The sequence below is a fragment of the Castor canadensis genome, chromosome 3 (genome assembly GCF_047511655.1).
Source record: "Castor canadensis chromosome 3, mCasCan1.hap1v2, whole genome shotgun sequence".
In the NCBI taxonomy this organism is placed as follows: Eukaryota; Metazoa; Chordata; class Mammalia; order Rodentia; family Castoridae; genus Castor; species Castor canadensis.
In genome coordinates this window covers 18,928,370-18,949,987 of record NC_133388.1, presented here as the reverse complement: position 1 = coordinate 18,949,987, position 21,618 = coordinate 18,928,370, and the positions used below count along the sequence as shown (strand labels likewise).

General features: G+C 40.2%; 1 protein-coding gene across 4 annotated transcripts in view; it reads right to left on the bottom strand.

Annotated features, from left to right (window-relative positions):
• Foxn3 (forkhead box N3) overlaps positions 1-21,618 on the bottom strand; it is a 373,081-nt gene that overhangs the window by 336,652 nt on the left and 14,811 nt on the right. The window contains exon 1 of one of the 4 annotated variants that reach the window (XM_074067351.1): positions 2,810-2,901. The exons of the other annotated variants lie outside the window; for them this stretch is intronic. The gene's annotated coding sequence lies outside the window, so the exon portion shown is untranslated. Of the gene's footprint in view, positions 1-2,809; positions 2,902-21,618 lie in introns of those variants that run through there. 4 annotated transcript variants of the gene reach the window in all.

Genomic DNA, 21,618 nt, shown 5'->3' with positions numbered 1-21,618 from the left:
AACATGATAATAACCACAGCCGATGAGCAGGTAAGGGAAATCACAAAGTCCTCCAGGCCAAAGAGGGGCACTGATATCAATGCCATCTAAGCTGACTTCAAAGATTAAACCAGACTCAGTTTCTCCTTCATGAATCACACTGTCCTTCCTCCTGAGCCATCCCTGATAAATCCCTAGTTCTCCAGCAGCCCACCAAGGGGCCCCACCAAGGGTCAAGATACTGACTCCAGAAGGTCAAAGTTAAGAATCACTGCAGTGATAACCTTGTGGATAGGCTCATAGGTCAGCTGGTGGCCAGTCACTTGATGAAGGCAGCAGAAGGGAGCTGGAGGGTTTGTTTGGGGCCTGTACAGGGCTGGGCTGGGGAAGTGGCGGGGAGAGATGACTACTAGAATGAAGACCAGAGAGGGGGCTTGCCAAACTGCCCATGCTCCACTTTAGCCAAAGGCAAGTCCTCCCAGTGCTAGTGAATTCTCTGCAGAACAAAAGCCCAGCATGCACCTCATGTTTGAGCCAAGCACAAAGCTCTGCTCCAGAGCACACAGCCACAAAGTATGTGGAAGTCAGCAACGTGGAACCCAGAACAACTGCCCCCCTCCCCCGGCTGCTGGTAAGGGTAAACTCTGTTCCTCTTTCCCGGGATCTAACTGATTTGAAATTCAACCTAATACCTGCATCAGAGGACACCAACAGTATCTAATAGGGTTAGTAAGCCCAGTGGTGCATTTGTCTACTTTTGGAAGCCCTAAGTGATGTCGTGGATGCAAGGGCAATTGATCAGACAAATACCATAGCTCCTGACGAAGGATGGGCTCACTGTGGCCTCTCATCCCCAGGATAAGAAAAGTCTCCATTCTGCAGAACGGGGTGCTGAACACTTACACTGTGTTTACCTGCTAAGCCCCTGGCTCTGAAATCAGTTCTTTGATTTTTGTGCAATGTCTCGCGAAAGTAAATTCCACTCCTGACACCATAAATGACTTATTTTCGGACTGTTCCTTACACCTCTGAGGGCTCCTGAGTGAATTTTCCAGAGACACCCATTTTAGTCAACTCTGGGAGCCCCGGAGGGAAAAATGTTAGATATATCAAAACAGTCGTGTGCTCCGGCATTTAGCACTTTGTCGAACAATTTAAATTTAGTGCATTTACACCACTTTCTATTGACTAATTTAGAAATTTGTGCTTCAGCAGACTGAGCTGGCTGCTTTTCACTGCCAAACTAAATACTCCACTTTAAAATACACCCCTGCGTACTCTTGTGATTTCTCCTTTTAGGCTAGGAATGTAATGTTGACATAAATGTCAAATAAAATTAATGAGAGAATGGGCTCTCAACTGGTACTTGTGTGAAGAGAATTTGTTCGACTGGGACCTTTGAGCCCAAATGTATATATAATTATATAACACTCAGATGAGGAAGAAATCTGAATGTTAAGCGTTAGCAAATTTATCACCTTTGTCAGAAATGCTGTTACCTACAAAAAACAGGTTGCGAGTAAATTAAGATGAAAATACCATCAGATTAGAAGTCTGTCACAGCAAGCCACTGCAGAATGAGAAGGGGTGGCCCATCTGCTGGGTCCTGGGTCCTTCCTTCCTTTATCTATGTAGAAGTCTGCTGCTGGACCTGAGGCCCTCCTCTGTGCATTTTGCAAATGGACCTCCTTCTGCCCAACCCACCTCTTGCTTCCCTTCCCCCACTCCTCCCACCCAGCCAGTTAGGAAGAGTAAAACTACCAGTGAGAGCAATAACAGGTATTTTTCACTCAAAAGCCAAAGCATGGGATCCTCACAGAGTGGCCACCTCCATCTGTCCGCTGGTGTAACTACTTTCTCTTTTATTTGTCATCTCAAAGAATAGAGTCACAGAAAAACCACTCTCATCATTGAAAAGAACCTTGTATGGAGGGAGGAAAGCAGCCAGTCTTCTCTTGTCAGCATGAAAGACTTGGAGAAAAATTTCCTGTATGCACAGGACAAGTCTACATTCACTGCCATGGCCGGGATAACAGGGAGCAGGGCGCATGTGCAAAGATGGGCATTTGTGCAGAGCTGCACCCGTCCAGGGCATCAGCGGATGCCCACAGGGGCAGTGTTTCCACAGACACAATTCAGAGTGGAATCCTAAGGACTAGATTGTGCTCATCAGTTCCTTTCCCACATTCTCTTTCTTGCTGCTCTCAAACACATTCACACAGTATTGAAAATCCATGATGTTTTTCCCTTTATAGAATCATATGGATAGATTTCTATTTCTTTCCCGTTACCTGGATGCCCCTGTCTCCTGGAAAATCCCCAAAAGAATAGTCCAATTCATCCCAAAGGGGCTAGGAATGAGTCATCATGGGAGCACCAAACAAAACCCACAAACTCCTTCTGACGTTCACATATCTTTAAGCAGTTCACACAATCCACATCGTGGGGGACAGAGACAGAGGTTCTCTAATTAAACCACAGTAAGGGAAAGAAAAAATAACCACCAATTTCAAACACACTTCTCTTATACCGTAAGGTAATCCTGACTCAGGATCACTGAGAATGCCTGCCTGGGACCCAAGGAACATCGTCCATTTTCTTCTTCAGGCTATGAGTTCATAAGGAACAAATACGGAAATTTTTCTGAGGGGGAAATCCAGCTACCAAAATAACTCCTTCATAATTCATATCTTCAATCACAACGGTGATTAATAAAAACCTAAAACAGTTCCTAAAAGCCTAAAGCATTAATTACTCTGTTAGATGTCAGGACTCTTAAGAAAACCTGGAACAGCAGGTTACTCAGGCAAATTAAATCATGTGAACTTACGGTGAAAAAAGAGAAATCTTTCAATGGTGGATTTGCAGGCTGGTAAATGTATGCTTTCGAAGAGGGGTGACCAAACCTCAGCTCCTCAAGGGGTCTATATTTCAACCTTGAAAGACATATAAAAGGGAGGGAATGCCATTGAAAATAGAATTTATGCTGGGATGAAAGGCAATGTCATATCCTTTGAAAGCCCTAAAATGAATGAACGATATTATTTCCATTAAAGGGGAGACTCATGTTCACTGAGTGTCTACCATATGCCCCCCACAGGCTGGTCCCCCTGTGTCTTCCCATAGCTTCTAATGTACTACCCACCCAATGCTCCTCAAATCTCAATGAGAATGCCTTCTCCATTATTTTTGCTGGCTATTTCTCTTGGTCCAGTCCCTAAGTTTTAGTGCTCAAGATTCTTTTTGAAGTCTTTCTCTCTTCTCTGTCTCCTGTCTGGGTGATCTGTTATCTAACTGTATAGCTGTAGACACCATCCAGGTGCCCACGACACTCAAATTCCATGACTCTATCCGAGCTGGAAAGAAATACCCACCTGCTCTCCTAACATATGCAAGAGGTGTCTCTAATGTAGGCTGTCTGACTCAACCCTTGAGCTCCACACGCCATTCTTATATCTAGGAGACCCTTGTGGCCTTACCAATTGTCTTTCTCACTGCTACAGAGAACACACCCAACAGTATTTATTCAAAAAAGCATATAAAGGATTAAATACATTCCCTATGTGTTCCCTTAACTTTATGGAATAGATTAATCCTATTCTGAAGAGGAAAAATTTGAGGATCTCAGGGTTAAGAGCAAGGCCATCTGGGTAACTGGAGACAAAAGCAGAATTTGAACCTGAAACTCTTTGACTCCAACACCCATCTTTCCAGACACAAGGTGGGTATTTCTAGAAAAGTCTAGAAAATCATTCATGAATAGGAATTCTGCTTTTAAGATTTTCCAGAAACAAACCACCCAGGAAATTATATTAGGCTCAGAATTTCTTCTCCTTCTCCTTCTCCTTCTTGGTACTGGGGCTTGAACTCAAGGCCTATACCTCAAGCCATTCCACCTGCCCTTTTTTTTGTGTATGTGTGATGGGTTTTTTAGAGATAGGGTCTCACGAACTATTTGCCTAGGCTGGCTTCAAACCGTTATCCTCCTGATCTCTGCCTCCTGAGTAGCTAGGATTATAGGCATGAGCCACTGGCACCCAGCTAGAATTTCTTCTTTGACCACAATGTCCTCATCTATAAAATGGGTGAACCAGAGATGTTAGGAGAAATAATTTCTCTTCAGACTACAAAGTATAGTCCATGGCTTCTTAGACAATGGCTTGTCAGTACAATTCTGAAAAGTTCTAGCCAAAATCTGTTCTGTGCACAAAGGAAACCACTATGCAAAAATCTCAGAGAAATAATCTGAGATTATTTCTGTGTAATCACACAGACACCATCACCAGTTAAGGACCAAAAAAATAAAATAAAATACAATTTGAAAAAAAAAAAAAGAAAGAAAGAAAGTACTGGGCTGGAACATACCCTAGAGGTAGAGCACTTGCTTAATATGTGTGAGGTCCTGGATTGATCCCTACCACCACAAAAATAAATAAATAAATAAATAAAGAGTTCAGGATTACATAATAGTGCCAGATAGGAACCCTACTTTCCAAAAGTCCTTTGAAAGAGATGTCATCTCATTCTACTAAAAAACTTCAGACAAAGGAAAGGAATAGGTGATTTCAGATGGTGCCCCTGCCCAACTCCTACATGTCCTAAAATGTGATCTCCTGAATCACCCTCCAGAATCGAGGCAGTTCTCCCCCAAATGCATTCCCTATGGATCCTGATGTGAATTCATTTCTACTGGGAATCACTTTCCTCCATAACTGCTGACTTACAAGTTGAGTGCAAGGGACATAGCATTACTTTATTTCTTCTAAATTAAATTATATCTGGATCTCAAGACCTCACCTAATGGGAGTTTCATTTCAATTATGTGTTTAGGGACCTTCTCCCCCATGTAGGGTCAAAGAAACATAGGGACTTACATGGTACCCAGAGAACAGGGGAAAAGTCTGTGGTTTCCAGTTACCAGGGTCCATAGGATGTTCCTCATCTCACCGTTCCTGGCACCTGCTCCAAGAGGAGCTACAGGAGTCCTTGGCTGGGGCTCCCTTGACCATGGCGCTTGATGCTGTCCTTCCAGGATCCCCACACCACCCTTCAACAGAGTGTGGGCGCGTGCTCTATGCTAAAGGACATGGGTCGTCACCATTCCAGGGATTCCTCAAAATTCTCATTCTCCCTCCTGGAATCAGAGAAGCCCAGGACCCTCTCCCAATCTCCTCTCATTAACTGAGTCTCCATTTCTCACATCCTTGACCGTCAGTTTCCCAACAGTGTCTGAGTCAGGGTTGACATCTTGGTATCTGGAAACTCAATATTCAGCCCCAGGACACAAAGACATTGTACCAACTCTCTAATATTTGCAGGACTGTTGGATGGGACCTATGGTCCCTGGTAACTGGAGACCACAGATTTTTGCCCTATTCTTTGGGCACTCACTCCTCTGATTTCTGTCCTAATGGATTTGTTTGAATTTTCTGAATTATATCTATTTGGAATTAGACAATATATAACCTTTTCCCCTCCTTCTTTCACTCAGTACAATTATTTTGAGATTCTTGAATGTGGTTGTATGTATCAAGAGTTGACTCATTTGTACTGCTGAACAGTATTCTATACAATGGATCTACCACAATTCTCCTCCTCCCCTCACCCATTGATGGGAAGTTCCAGTTGGGGGTTATTCTAAATAGAGTTGCTGTGATGTTTTACATGTGAGTCTATGCAGACAGATGCCTTTATTTCCCTTGGACTAGAATTCTCTGGGATCAGAATGGCTAGATCATGTGGTAGGTATGTATTACTTTTTTACGAAATTGCCAAAGTATTTTCAAAATGGTTCTACCATTGTACATTCTCACAAGCAACATGTAAGAGTTTCAGTTTGGAAATACCCAAATACACACAAGAAAAGTGAGAAAGGAAAAGAGGAACATGACTAGCGGATAGTGAATTAAAAAAAAAAAAGCTGAGGCTAAAAAGAAAAAATGAAAACGTTACCAAAGCAGGTCACATGATGCAAACTTTACATGGACTCCATGAAGACTAGGTTTCTGAACCCCAAACCAGTGTCCAAAGATGACATGGGCTTACAGTGGGCTATTGGAGACTTTGTACTGTCCCTGGAGTCAGTCACTGAACTGCTTAGTGGAAAATAAATCTCCCTGATCATGATTCTAAAAGTGTGTACTTGAAAAAGTACACTATGGTTTTGTTTATTTATTCCTCTAGTTTAGAAGATATTTAATACTAAATGTAGGAGACAAGATAGGTTCAAACTAAGCATGCCAACCAAGTGCCCTGCCTGATCTTACCACAGATGCTGGTGTTTCCTGCCTCCATGCCTAAGGATGTCCCTACCACTGCCCTGCAGGTCTAGCAGGATTTCTTTGCTAAAGGTAAGACATGGATTTGGTTTCAAGTTTTTGAAGTCAACACAAACCCCAGTACTGCAAAAAAAAAAAAAAAAAAGACAATGCAAAGGAGAAAACATTATCAATGCCAGTACATTTATCCAGACAATACAAGCCAGCCAGCTGCTTGCCCCTGAAGTTCTCTATAAAAAGTCTTAGTAGAAATTATCTAGAGCTCTCTAAAGAAATAAAACCAGGAGAGAGAGAGAGAGAAAGAGGCTTTAAGCAGTTGGTTCACATGAAGATGGAGGCTCTGCAGAGTAGCTGACAGGCTGGAGACTTACAAAAGAGCCGATGTTCTAGTTTGAGTCCGAAGGCGATGTGGAGGCAGACGTCCCCCTTCCACGGGGGATCCTAGTCTTTCTCTCTTCAGGTGTTCATGGGGGGGAAGCCCACCCACATTATGAGAGTAATCTTTCATTTAACATCTACTAATTTTAAATGTTACTCTCATATAAAAAATGTCGTCATACCAGCATCTAGAGTGGTGAAAATCTGGGTATTGTGGCTTGGACAAGTTGACCCATAAAATTGATCATGACATTGTGTAAGGCAGGGTTTTGGATTCAAATGCCCCCAGGAGCCAGGCAGATGAAGTAACTGACTGAAGCCAATGTCAGATGATAGGGAATGATGGGGACTGATTTCAACTAGAGGGTATGTGTCTCATCGGAAGGTAATCATACTTAAAAAATTTAATCTTCAGTTTGGGCAAAGTGACATTCACCTCAGGACAAAAAAAAAAAGTGCCCAAGAATCACAGAGTAACAATTACAGCATTGAGGTGCAAGGGGGTGTTTTCACTTTAGCATCCATCAGCATGGCACCTACCAACACTGTCCACTGGCACCAAGGTGACGCTCCTGACTTATGTCATATCAGACTTAGAGCTCTCTAGTGACTGGGTTAAATTCAAGAACAGGCCACAAGGCCAGCAATCACCTTGTTCAACCGAATGTCCACTCAGCATTGGGTGGCCGTATATTCAAAGTTAAGTTCCTTATCTGCACCTGGAGTGCACTTCCCTAGGTGGCAAGTTAAGATACATGATTTAACATGGCAGGGCTGTGGGGAAGAGCTGCTGTCTTCATGAAGAAGTGCTCAGCAAAGGTCAAAATCCAAATGAAAGGCACTCAGCACCCATGGACAGAACAAACACTCCTCTAACTAAACATTGATTTCAGGACACTTCAACATACAGACAAATGGGCTGTCAAGTTTCCACGACTGACATACTTCTACCTAGAATTTGTAAAACATAAAGTAGAGATGCCACAAAGGCCAGTCCAGGACTGGAAGCTGCCTGCTGTCTACCCCAAAACTATGTAGCAACAGCCATCCGAGTGCAGCTTCTTACAATCTGTCCTAAGATTGAAGAGGAGGGGGTGTCCCAAGGAATTTATTTGCAACAATAACTTAATCCTAAAAAGGTCTGTAATCATACCACAAAGCTACAAAGGCTATTTTCAGAACACCCCACTTTTGCTCAGGCCTTAGGCTAAGAGACACTTAGCCCTCCATGCTCTCTGGACTAACCCCTTCCCCATTCCCCCTTTCCAGACAGTCTGGAAGCAAGGCAGCTTGACTAAGCAGCCAGAGTGCTTGGCACAGGTGATAGGCAGATGCCCAGCAGGGTCCAGGTTCCCTGAGTAACCAAACAGCAGAAAGGAAGAAGACCCTAACAAGATTTGGAGGACTAAGAACACCTCAGTGGTAAGGCTCTTACCTAGCATGTTCAAGGCTCCATCCCAGCACCACAAAAAAATCAAAATAAAAGAGATAGAAATGGAACCCAAGAAGAGGTCATTTGAATCTACCCACCTGCAGATGACAATGGAGAACATGAAAGGCCTTCAAGAAAAGAAGTGAGTCAGGGTAGTTCAATGATCAAGGAGGGGCATTAATCATACCACAAATGTTCCTTAAGCCCTTGTTCTTGGTCCGGCAAGCAAGCTGAAGATGTGCAAGCCATCACTTGTGCCTGCTAGGGTTGAACAAACCCACAAGGACAACGAGGACAAGAAAGAAGAAAGTAGCAGATGAGAGACATCAAATAATGTCTGGAAGGTTGGGCTACACGGCGGAGTGAAGGCTGAACTTGGGCATGACGGAGAAAGCTGACAGTAACATCTCGGCAGAGGCGAAGACTGATCAGAAGCAAGTTGACTCACCCCTGTGGAACCCTTGAAAGGCTCAGGAGCTGGATGGGTCAGATACAGTGGAAGGCAGGAGTGAGTGTGGGAGGGTGACTCTCCAATGAAGTCAGACTCTCATGTTTTCACCTCTACCCGATGGGCATAACAGGAGTGCCAGCCAACTTTTCATGAAAATCGAAAGGACTGTGGTAAAGCACCATATCATGGTGGCAAAAGCATGTGGCAGAGAAAAGCTCTCACCTCACGGCTGCCAGGAAGAAAAACACATAGAAAGGGGCTGGGAACAAGGTACCCTTCAAAGGCACAACCCCGAGACCTACTCCATCCAACCAGGCTCCACTTCCTAAGTGTCCACCACTTCTTAATAATATCAAGTTATAAATCCATCAACAGACTAAAACATTGATGAGGGCAGAGCCCTTATGGTCCAATTTTCTCTCAAAATCACCACCAGCTGGGGTCCAGCCTTAACACATGAGCCTTCTGAGGCAACACCTAATGTCCAAACTGTAACACCAGGCTAGTCTCCTTTCAACTTCCTCACAGGAGTCAGGTTTAGTGATGAAGAAATCAAAGGGAAAAGCTCAAGCCTTGGGAACCATAGCTTGAAAGGCAGGAAGGGTGGGACCCCCATCTGAAAACAGAGGGTGAAAGTTAAACTCTGTATATTGAACAGCAAAATCCTGTGTGCCCTGCCCACCTTGCTCTCAGAATACAAGCACCAGGCCTGTATTTCCTCCGATGGGGACTAGGAGATTCATCCCTGAAGAGCTGGAATGCCCCCAGAGAAAACTCCCTGAAAGACGCTGAACTTTGAAGACATTGACTCACCCCACTGAACCTATCCGCAGAGACCTCCCCCAGTCCATGAGTCCTACCAAAGGCTGCAGCATCCAATAAATTTTTCAGTACCTTGCATTTCAATATGGAAAGACAACCAAGGAACACCAGTAATTTGAGAAAATTTCTACTCTGAAAGTCATATATCCAAAGCAGTAAAAAACAAGAAACAAATACTGCAGAAAACAGAAGAAAATATCAAAGATTCTAACTTTCCAAGAGAAGAAAAGGCGTTGTTTTTGTTAAGAGGAAAGAACATGATGTAAAAAGAAACATTTGGGGAAAACTTAAAAGTTCTTGGAAATAAAACATATGAAGGACAAAACAAAAAATTCAATAAATGATTGGGAAATAAAGTGGAGGAAGTCATCCAGAAGACAAGGCAAGAAGACAAAGAGATGATCAAGAAAGGAGAAGAAAGTAAAACTAAAAGTTCAGTTTCAAGGTTTTGGAGAGAAAATGATCAGACAAAAATGATTTAAAACAAACAAAGACAAGCAAATACACAAACAAAGCCACAAAGTTCGTAAGAACCGTCCTAGAATGAAGCATGATGCTCCCAAATGCAGAATTATTTATAAAGACACAGGCTATAATATGCAATTTCATACTAGGGATGAAATCAAAGTTTTGGAAGATTCCAGAGAGAAAAAAGATCTGTCCACATAGAGAAGATAAACAATCAAACTGGCACAAGATTTTTCAACAGCAGCAGCAGGAGCTGGATGCCCCCTGCACAGTGCCTTTGAAATATGGAGGGAAAATGATAAACCTATTAGAAGATATGGAGCCAACCAACTGGCCGAAAGGAAAACAGATTCAAGGTAGTTTCAGAGATCAAGTTCTTGCAAAACTTACCTCCTATGCTTACTTAATCCCTCAGTCCATTTTATGTGTATAACAAAACACTCGAAGCTGGATATTTTATAAACAGGTATTTATCTTATAATTCTGGTAGCTGGTCCAAATAGCATGATGCTGACTTCCTGCTGAGGGCCCTCTGGCCACAACACAACATGGAAGAAAAGCAGAAAGGGAAGCAGCCAGGTACAGAAGACAGTGTCCATGGCCTTGTTTCATAATAACCTACTCACTTGATACCTAATCCACTCCCTAGACAGGGGCACCAATCTCTTCCCAGGAGATATATATATATATATATCTCCAATCATCCCCCACTGGACCTCACCTCCTAAAGATCCCGCCATCTTAATACTGTTACAATGGGATCAGACTTCCATTACATGAACCTTTATGGCACAGTCCACATCAAAACTATAGAGACAGCACACTAGTGAGGACATATTCCAGCAAAACACTAAAAATGGCAAATAAAAGAAGGAGAAGAAGAGGAAAACATAGGATCCAGGAAGTGGCACAGGACACAAGTGAAAAAGAAATTCCTACACAAAGGATATGCCAGAACAAGCTCAGAGAGCTATCAGGCCAAATTAGACAGGGGGAAGAAAAGGAAGTCAGGCATTATTTGACATGAGCAAAACTGGATGGTCTGCTGGAGCCAGGCACTGGTGGCCATGCCTGTAATTCTAGCTACTTGGGAGGCTAAGGTTAGGAGGATTGCAGTTCAAGGCCAGTCTAGGCAAATAGTTTGGGGGACCCCATCTCCAAAATAACCAGAGCAAAATAGACTAGAGGTGTGGCTCAAGTGGTAGGGCGCAGGCTTTGCAAGCACAAAGCCCTGAGTTCAAACCCCTGAGTTCAAACCCCAGTCTCAACAACAACAAAAAAGAATGTCTGTAGGAAAGAAGGAAGGAAAACAGAAAGTAAGGAGGGAGGAGTGTGTATGTGTGTGTGTGTGTATACAAGCAACAAGTTTTTATTCCCTATTAATAGCAGGAAAGTTGTACAGCATGGGATTTGAAATAATAGTATATCATTGGACTCATTGATAAACAGCACTTACATAACAAATAGAATATCAACTTAGGGGAAAGGTCTAAATTCTCAAAATAGAAATCAATGGGTAATTTTAAATTGATAAGCAATCAAGAAAACTGTCTTACTGACATATTATTTTTTTAAGTTTAAAATGCTTGTACTGTGAAATATAGCATACATAGAGAAAAGTGCTTAAAAACGTGCAGCTCAAGGATTTATTGCAAAACAGACACCCATGTAATCATCACCCAAGGCAAAATCAGGACACTGTCAGGAACGCTGAAGCCCCTGTCACTCTCCAATTAGCACCCTTCCCTGCGTTCCACAACTGTTGCCTTAACTCCCAGGGACCACAGTGTGCACTGTGTAAGCACACATCCCTACAGACTGTAATTTCATCGTGTCTGTGTCACATCTTTATATAAATGAGGAAATGGCTTCTTTCACACATTAATACCAAGAAGGCCCATCTAGGTTGTGTAGATATAGGTTTTTTTTTTAATTGGCCTGTCATTTTCATTTATATAAAGATACTGTGAAGTATGTGTGTGTGTGTGTGCGCCTGTGCACATTATATCGTGCTCCTGATGGCTACTGGGTAGTTTCCAGTTTGGACTATATGAATAATATGCTATGGACACGTCTATTCATAATTTGGGGTCCATTTGTATTTTTTCATTGAGTCTCTATATCAGGATGGAATTGCTCACTCACAGAATGCGCCTATGTTCAATTTTGTTAGAAAATGCTAATTAGTTTTCCCAAGTGGTGGTACCAATTTACACGCTCACCACCAATGTGAAAATGCTCACTTCCCCACATCACAGCAACTTTCGGTATTATCAGTTGGGTTAATGGTAGGTATTGTGGTAGACATGTGGTCACATTTTGTGTGGTTTCTTAATCACACTTCCCGGAAGACTTATAAAGTTGAGCAACTTGCCAGTGTGTTTATTGGACATTTGAATATCCTCTTTGGTGAGGTCCCTGTTTAAGCCTCTTGACATTTTTTTTGTTTTGTTTTGTTTTGCAGTACTAGGGTTTGAACTCAGGGACTTAAGCTTGTAAGGCAGGTGCTCTGCCACTTGAGCCACTCTGCCAGCCCCCTTGCCCATTTTTTACCAACCTATTTTGTCTTTTTAAAATTGATTTGTAGTGATCCTTTGTATATTCTTCACATAAGTCTGTTGTAATTATAGGCGTTGCAAATATATCTGACTCGCTTTTCACTCTAATCGTGTATCTTGATAACAAATATTCATCACTTTAATGTGGTTCAATTTTTAAACATCTTCCTTAGCAGGTATCAGTTATACAGGGGGATTCATTGTGACATTTCTGTGTATGCACACAATGAACCTTGATTAGGTCCCCCCTCCACCCTCTCTCTCCCTCAACATAGTCCAATTTTATCTGACTTTTCCTCTATTATTAGTTCATTTGGATCCTTTGTAGGAATTGTTTTTCCAACTGAAATCATGAGTACATTGTCCTAAATTGTCTTCTGGATGTTTTGTTATCTTGTTTTTCACATTTAGATGTAAAATGTATCTGGAATGGGTTTTGGTGTCAAATGTTTTATTATTTTTCTAAATTGATACCTAGTTGTTCCATGAGTGTTTACTGAAAACACTGTCTGATCCTCACTCTTCTTTCCTCAGAGCCACTTCTGTCATTAACACTATACCTATGTATGCCCATCTGGTTTTGGACTCTACTTTTTTCCCACTGATCTATTTACCTGTCCTTGCACCAACGCCATCTTGTCTCAATTAATCTAACATAGCAACAAATCTTACTATCTGGTGGAAGGAGTCGTCTTTCTTATTTTCCTTCAAGAATATCTGGTTTTCACTCTGGAAAAAAATTTGGAGGCTACTTAAAAAGCTAAACATTGATCTACCATTTGATCCAGCAATACCACTCTTGGGGATATACCCAAAAGACTGTGCCACAGGTTACTCCAGAGGCACCTGCACACCCATGTTTATTGCAGCACTATTCACAATAACCAAGTTATGGAAACAGCCAAGATGCACCACTACTGACGAATGGATTAAGAAAATGTGGTATTTATACACAATGGAATTTGATGCAGCCATGAAGAAGAATGAAATGAAAAAAAAAAAAAGAAGAATGAAATGTTATCATTCGCTGGTAAATGGATGGAATTGGAGAACATCATTCTGAGTGAGGTTAGCCTGGCCCAAAAGACCAAAAATAGTATGTTCTCCCTCATATGTGGACATTAGATCAAGGGCAAACACAACAAGGGGATTGGACTATGAGCACATGATAAAAGCGAGAGCACACAAGGGAGGGGTGAGGATAGGTAAGACACCTAAAAAACTAGCTAGCATTTGTTGCCCTCAACGCAGAGAATCTAAAGCAGATACTTTAAAGCAACTGAGGCCAATAGGAGAGGGGGACCAGAAACTAGAGAAAAGGTTAGATCAAGAAGAATTAACCTAGAAGGTAACACCCACGCACAGGAAATCAATGTGAGTCAACTCCCTGTATAGCTATCCTTATCTCAACCAGCAAAAATCCTTGGTCCTTCCTATTGTTGCTTATACTCTCTCTTCAACAAAATTAGAGATAAGGGCAAAATAGTTTCTGCTGGGTATTGAGGGGGTGGGGGGGAGAGGGAGGGGGCGGAGTGGGTGGTAAGGGAGGGGGTAGGGGCAGGGGGAGAAATGACCCAAGCCTTGTATGCACATATGAATAAAAAAAAAAAGAATATCTGGTTTTGAGCTGGTGGAGTAGCTCAAGTGGTAGAGTACCTGTCTAGCAAGATGAGGTCCTGAGTTCAAACCCCAGTAGCACGCACACACACACACACACACAAAAGAATATCTGGTTTATCCTTCGCCCTTCGTGTTTCACATAAATCTTAGGTTCGGTTTGTTAATTTTCACAAAAATTTTACATTGACATTGTACATCAGTTTAAGATTAACTGACATCTTTTAAATATTGAGTCTTGCATTTCATAAACATGATGTACCGCTCCATTTATTTAGGCCTTTAATTTTTCTCAATAATATTTAAAAGTTTTTAATACAGGTATCTTTATATCTTTTGTTAGATTTATGCCTAGGTGTTTGACTACTTTTATTCTCATATAAACTCATCTTATGGTTATTAGTGATAAGGAGAAATACAGTTCACTTGTGATCTACTTACCTCAGATTCAACAATCCTGTTAAATTTACTTTTTAGTTCTAACAATTTAACTAAACTTTCTTTTTGAATTTTTTATATACACAGCAATTTAATCTCCCAGTCACTGCAGTTTTATTTATTCCCTGCTAATCCTAAGGCTTTTCTATCTCTTCTAACTTGCTAGGATCTGCTACCCAATGATAAACAGAAGTGGTGAGGGATGGCATATTTGTTGCTTGTCCTGCTCTCAAAGGAAAAGATTTAACATGTCACCCAGTAAGCATGATGCTGTCTATTTTTTTAAACAACACAGAATATTTTTGTGGATACTCTTATAAAAGTAAAAACGTTTCTTTCTTACTGGTTTGCTAAGTTTTCTTTGTCAATAATAAGGAATAGATGTTGGATTCATCCATATGTTTTCTACATCTACTGAAGTGATCATGTAATTTTTTTTCTTCATTCCATTAATGTATTGAGTTACATAGACAGATTTTCAAATTTATTACTCTAACTTTGCATTTCTGGAAGATAGCTAACTTGATCATGACATGGTAACTTACTGCTGAATTCACATTGCTGGTACTTTATTTGGGATTTTTAAGTGTATATTCATGAGTGGAACTGTCCAGGAATTTTCCTTTCTTATAAAATTTTTGTCAGGTTTTAGTATCAAAATTCTGCTGGCTTCTTGAAATAAGCTGGGAGTATTCCTACTTTTTCTATTCTCTGGAAGACTTTGTGGAAAATATGTGCTATTTCTTCCTTAAATATTTGTTGAATTCAACAGTAGAACCCATCTGGGCCTGAAGTTTTCCTTATGAGAAAGTTTTAAAATTACATATTCATATGAGTAGAGATAGAGCTACTCAGACTCTTATTTTTCTTGTATCAATTTGGATAAGTACCATTTAAATTTTTTTTTGTCAATTTCTTCTAAAATTTCAGATCTATTGTCATAGGCTATTCACGATGTTTCTTTACTATTTTTTCAATGTATTTATAACCTTTTTTCATTTTTTCTGACAGAGTCTCACCAGCATTTATTGATTTTATTAGTCACTTAGCTCTGTTGTTTCCTGTTTCATTACTTTCTTATCTTTATTTCCTTCCTTCTACCTTTTAAAAAATTTAGTTGGTGTTTTTTTTTCAACTTACTGAAATTAATGTTGAGAATATCTGTTTTTAAGTCTTTTTCCTTTTTAACATATGCATTTGATGATACCAAGTATTCGTGTCTTTTTTGTTACTGGCTGCTAACTTACTATCACTGTGTTCAAAAAATGTTCTGTATGATTTCAGTCCTTTGAAGTGTAGTAAGAATTGCTTTATGAGCCAGAATATGAAGAACATTGGCAAATATTCTATGTACACTTGAGAAAATATGTATTTTACATTTGTTGAGTGTAAGGATTTATAATTAGATGATGTTTGCTAATTAACTTTGTTCAACCTGTCTATATCCTGGTTGTAACAATTACTGAGACAGGTGTCTTAAAATTTCTAACTAAATGGATGCCTCTAATTATCCTGATAGGTCTTACATCTAATGTGTGTGTTTAATAAGTGAATGGAATTTTTAAATTATGAATCATCTTTTCTTTACCTCTAACAGTGTTTCTTGCCTTAGAATCTATTTTATTATCCATAATGGTATATCTATACAGTGTTTCCTTTAGTTTGTTTTGAAGGTGTATGTTATTACATCCTTTTACATCAGGCTCTGTTGTATCTTTATAAGTAAGCATGTCTCTTTAAAGCAGTGAGTAGTAGGGTTTTAAGCATCCATTTGATAATCCTTTGACTTTTAATTGGAGTATTTATTTTATTTATATTTAGTATAATTACTGACATATTTGGGTATGAATTTATCACAAAATGAATCTATTACTATAAAAATAGATTATAAGAAATAAATCTATTTATTATAAAAATAATCTTATTTTTATTTGTCTCACCTATTCTACTCCTCCCCACCTTCTTTTGAATTATCTGAGTATTCCTTATTATTCTATTTTACCCCTCTTTCAACTTATTATTTACACATTCTTTCATCATTCTTTTAAAAAGCAGCTAAAGTTCAAAACATGCATCCCGAACTTACTAATGTCTAACACAAATCTGTTCTTTATCACTTCCTATACAAGGAACCTATAACATTTTAACTTCATTAACCTCTTCAGACTTACATTCTTCCTTTATTGTACATTTTGTCCTATGATGTATTTTAAACTCCACAGGGCATAATTATCCTTCCATGTAGTCAATGTTTACTTACATCTAACTATCTAATTGTTATTTTTATTATACTTCTTTCCTTTCTGCATCTCTGAGCTTTGAACTGGAATAATTTTCCATCTATTCAATAGACACCCTATAGGATTTCCTTTAATACAAATCAGCTCATGACAAATTTTAAACTTCTGATTTTTCATTGTTGAGGACTCTTTTTGGTAGATAGAGAATAAATGGCAAATTCATTAGCAATCCACTTCCTTCTGATTTCTATTGTTTCTGTTGAACAGCTCATTCTCACTCTTGTTGCTTAAGGACAAAGGAGTGTCCACAACTCTTACTCCAAGTGCTTTGCAGCTCTTCTCTGTGTTTGTTGTTTGTTTTTTAAAGAAATTTTACTATGTGGAAATATTTCTGTATTTACACTGCTTGGTGTCCTAAGACTTCTCAGTTCTGTGGTTTTTGTGTCATTTGTTAGTTTTGGAACATTCTCTGACACTTTTTCCAGTTACTTCTTCCGTCTCATTTTCTCTCTCAACTTTCACGGAACATCCAAGTGCATTTATGTTGGGCATTTCTAACAATTCACACAACTTCACACTCTACCATTTTCATCCCTTTGCCTCTTCATGCTTTATCATTATCATTATTATTATCATTAGTCATTACCATTTTGGTGCTGGGGATTAAATCCAGGGCTTCATTGAGCTTCACCACTAGCCCCATGCTTTATAACTGGTATTTTTTCCTGTTCTATCCTCTAGTCCACTAACTCTCTCTTCAATATCATCTCTTATATTGAACTCATCTATTACATATAGCCACTACATATCATTAAATTCACCCATTGTATATATACATTCAGTGATTTTAGTCATTAATTCAATCGTGCAACCATAACCATCACCAAATCCAATCTTAGGGCATTTACATCATCCCCAAAAAAGTTCATAAAGTTGACCAGTACAGTAAGTGTATTTTTCAGTTCTAGAGGTTCATTTGGTTCCTATTATAATTTTCAGTTCTCTGCTTTTCTTTTCTTTTCCTTTTTTTGGCAACATCGGGGTTCACATTTGCAAGACAGGTGCTCTACCACTTGTGCCATAACCCCAGCTCTCAATTTTCAGTTCTCTGGCAAAATTTTCACCTTATCTTTTAACTATTCGAACATATTAATAATAGTTATTAGTTAATATGCTAATATTAATCATAAGAAGTAACCATAGAAGCTAGGCTCCCCTCTCTGGGTTTTCCACCACCACCCCCCTTACTCCAGACCTTGGTTCTGCAATTCCTCATTGCCCTGATGGCTCTCTAACACCCCCAAACTTATTCTTTGTCCCCTTATTAATTTTAAGCAGCATTTCTCAAAAGAAGAGTTGATCTGAACAAACCTGATCTTCTATTGCCAGACTGATGCCATGTAAGCTAGGTGCACATAGTTTATCATACAAATGCAGATGCTTTTAACAATGAAAGTAGATACTATTTGTGATTATACTGGGGCAATGGACATAGACAAACTATCACAAACAAATCAGATGGTATGGCCACCCAATAACAGTGCAAGGAGACTTTGCTTAAAAATGAAATTTAAAAATCACATCGGCCATATGAAGAATAGGAGACCTCGTGTCTTCCCTTTGCTGACTTTGTATTTGATATTAACGATAGAAATGAATGCTTACTCACCATGAAGAGCCCGCTCAGCAGCTCACTGCCTCGGCAGAGGGAGTTAACTCTCACACCAGCCTGCCAGTTCCTGGGCCATACGTCTCACTTGTGTTCTTGGCTAAGACTTGGTGCCTTGGTACTGTTTTGGAAACTTTATCAAATAAGACAGAAAAAAACTTCTAAAAAAATATGTAAGAGTCGTTTCAGAACTGAGAAGAAACTGAACACAATGTCACGGCCTGTGCTCCCTTCTCTTCTTTTGTTTGGCTCTCTGCCCAAAATATATCCCCCTATTCCATAAGGAACACAACAGAGTAAGTAAAGAGATGGCTGTCTTAGTTTTTCAGACAGCTAGCACTGCCTTCTGGGTCATCATCTTCTAAAGTGAGCTCCTCTGGGCTGACCAGTGCCAGAGCTAAGCCCAAGGAGGTGCTCAATCAAACCAAGCAGTATTGTTGCCTAATTATAGACTCACCACATCTTGTGTTTTGCAGCCTGTCCCTTCCTGGAATTTTGATGATGCTATTCAGGATATCACTTCCTATTCTTAATCTGCATATTTTAGATGACTTGATTCAAAACAATGTTTTGGATACAGAGAGTCCAACATTTTTCCAAAACACAGGCTTTATTGGCACAGAAAGTAATTCACCACATGCATCGTGTTTACATCCTAGCAGGTGGACAACAGATCACAGCTACAAAGATGACAGTGGGTTTTCCCATCCCTAGTCCACTGATGTAGAGAAAGAAAACTCCTTAGTGAAAAGAAAACAAAATAGGTTTCCAACAATTTAACTTAGGGCCATATGTCATTGTCATTTACTAAGCAACGGAAAATAAAAACCAGGCATTGGAAACATTGAGCCTAGCAACAAAATAATGAGTTAAACTCAAGTACAGGGTAATACTGAGGCCAATAACCTAGGGTCCAGTTCAGCTGCGAGTTTTTGTGACCCTGGGGAATATTCCAGAGCTAAACTCCTCTGCTTGTTGATATGCCGAACACTGGCCTGAAGACAGGTCTGCCTTCTTATGCAAGGCCAAAAACAAACGAAAAAAAGACAAGACAGCACCTAGCCTTTTTCTTCTATGTCACACAAATAACTGGGGCCTCACCACCACTACATCAATCACCATCAATTGCAAAGGCCTTTCCCTACTCAAAGCAGCCTGTCTATACTCCCTCACTCAGTGTTCTCTAAGCCAGGGTCTTGTCTGCCCTGCTCATCTCCCTGTGGCCAGCCCCTAGTGATACCAGTACTCTGTAGACCTCAGCACACACTGGCAGAGTGATGGAGTTCTCATACCAATCTAGAGGGAACAGAAAGGGCTTGTTTCAGCACATTTTAGAAGAAACCACAGATCAAACCTCAAGAAAAGATTGAGTAAGTTGCAGGCTGTAAGGATGAATACCTAAATATTAGCAGGCATTTCCTTAGAATAAGGATATATACTCCTTCATTCTGAGGTTTTAGGGCTCTTTGTTTTGTTTTGTCTTTGTGTTTGTTTGTTTGTTTGTTTGTACTAGGGTCTCTCTATATAGACCAGGATGACCTCGAACTAGAGATCCTCCTGCCTCCCAAGTGCTGGGATGACAGGCATGCACCACCATACCTAGGTACTGCGGTTTGAACTCAGGGCCTCACACGTGGTAGGCAGAAACTCTACTGTTTGACCCACTCCACCAGCCCTTTTTTTGTGTTGGGTATTTTTTGAGATAGAGTATTGCTTTTTTGGAGAAAGGGGCCGAAAACCATGATAGTCCTGATTTCTGGCTCCCAAGAAGCTAGGATTATAGGCATGAGCCATTGGCACTTGGCAAAAGTCACACCTTTGAGGAATAAATGCTTTGGATTGTACAAACATAAAATAATTCTGGGTAATTAAATTCTAAGTTTGATGGTGCTGACTTTAAGTGGAATAGGCGCTCAGAGAAGTGAAAGGTTGGGCTGAAGTTTCATGAAGGAAGTTCACGGCAGACACTGATTGGCTGTTAATGAACCCATTTCCTCCTCTTCCTTGGACGCAACTGGACTAGTTTCTCATCAACCCTCATGACAGTCAGATGTGGCCACCTTACCAAGGGCTGCTAATGCAATCAGAGCAGGAAGGCCAATAAAAACTAGTCACTCAAGAGTCACCATGTTCTTTCTCCTTTCTGCTGGTGTGGTCCTGATAAGCCCGGGGATCCTGGGAACTGTGGGTTGAAAATGGCAGAACCCTAAAATGGAAAATGCTAAGAACATGCTTGGTGCTCTAAACATTACATGAAAGAGAGGCATCTACTAACCAGGTCACCCATTTTGGATATGTAAGAAATAAACCTGCATTGTTTTGATTCCTTGCACTATTTTGCATTTGTTGAAGCAGCTAGTGTTTACTCAAATAAGATAAATTAGGGCTTAAATTATCCCTGAATGTGGGCGGAAGGAAATGATATTTTGAAAATAACAACTGCGCTTTTTCCTTATTGCTTTCTGCATATACGATCTTTAGTAGGTCAAAGACATTTGTGTGTTTAGGGGAATGTTAATATTTTTAAAAGAGGGATACTACGAGAAAGAAGGGTGGAAGTTCCTTTTCTGGCAGAATAAATACTTGTCCAGTCCACCCACTGAAAACAACCAAAAAAAGTTAAACAAAATATTTCCTCAAAGATAATTTGAACTGCATTTGTGAGCTGACATTATACTAAGAAGAAAATACTTGTATCTGTTTTCACCTTGAAGGCATTTAACAAACTAGAAGAACTTGAGCTTCTGTTTTTACAATGTAGCAGGGCAGAAGGGACAGCAGATAAACTTAGTGACACAAACAAACCCATGGCCCACCGAGGAACAGAGTACAACAGGAGTCACTCAGCTAAAGACAGGACTCCAAATGGCTACCAAAATCACCTGTCTCACAAATCAGTGTGACATAGAAGAGGACGGGTCTTCACTAAAAACCCGTAACAATGAAACAACTATCGCATGAGTTTGGAGCTTGAATTGATTACTTGTTTGTTCCCTCAGACTTCAAGTTAAGAATTTTAAGTACTTGCTTTGCAGGTTAGGAATGATTACTGGGAACCTGGCAAAAACTAGTGCTATTTCTCGACAAACTTGCCTTCAATTCGAACCTCAAAGAATTCCCACTGATAGTCTCCAAAACAAAGTAACAGTACATTAAAACAAAGCAAAACAGACACGCACACACAAGGAAATAAAGGACCATGCACAACAATCGGCAGAACTGAACTCACCAGGACTTCAAATTTAAAACTCAGCGGACACTGAATATAAAATGTTTAAATAAATAATG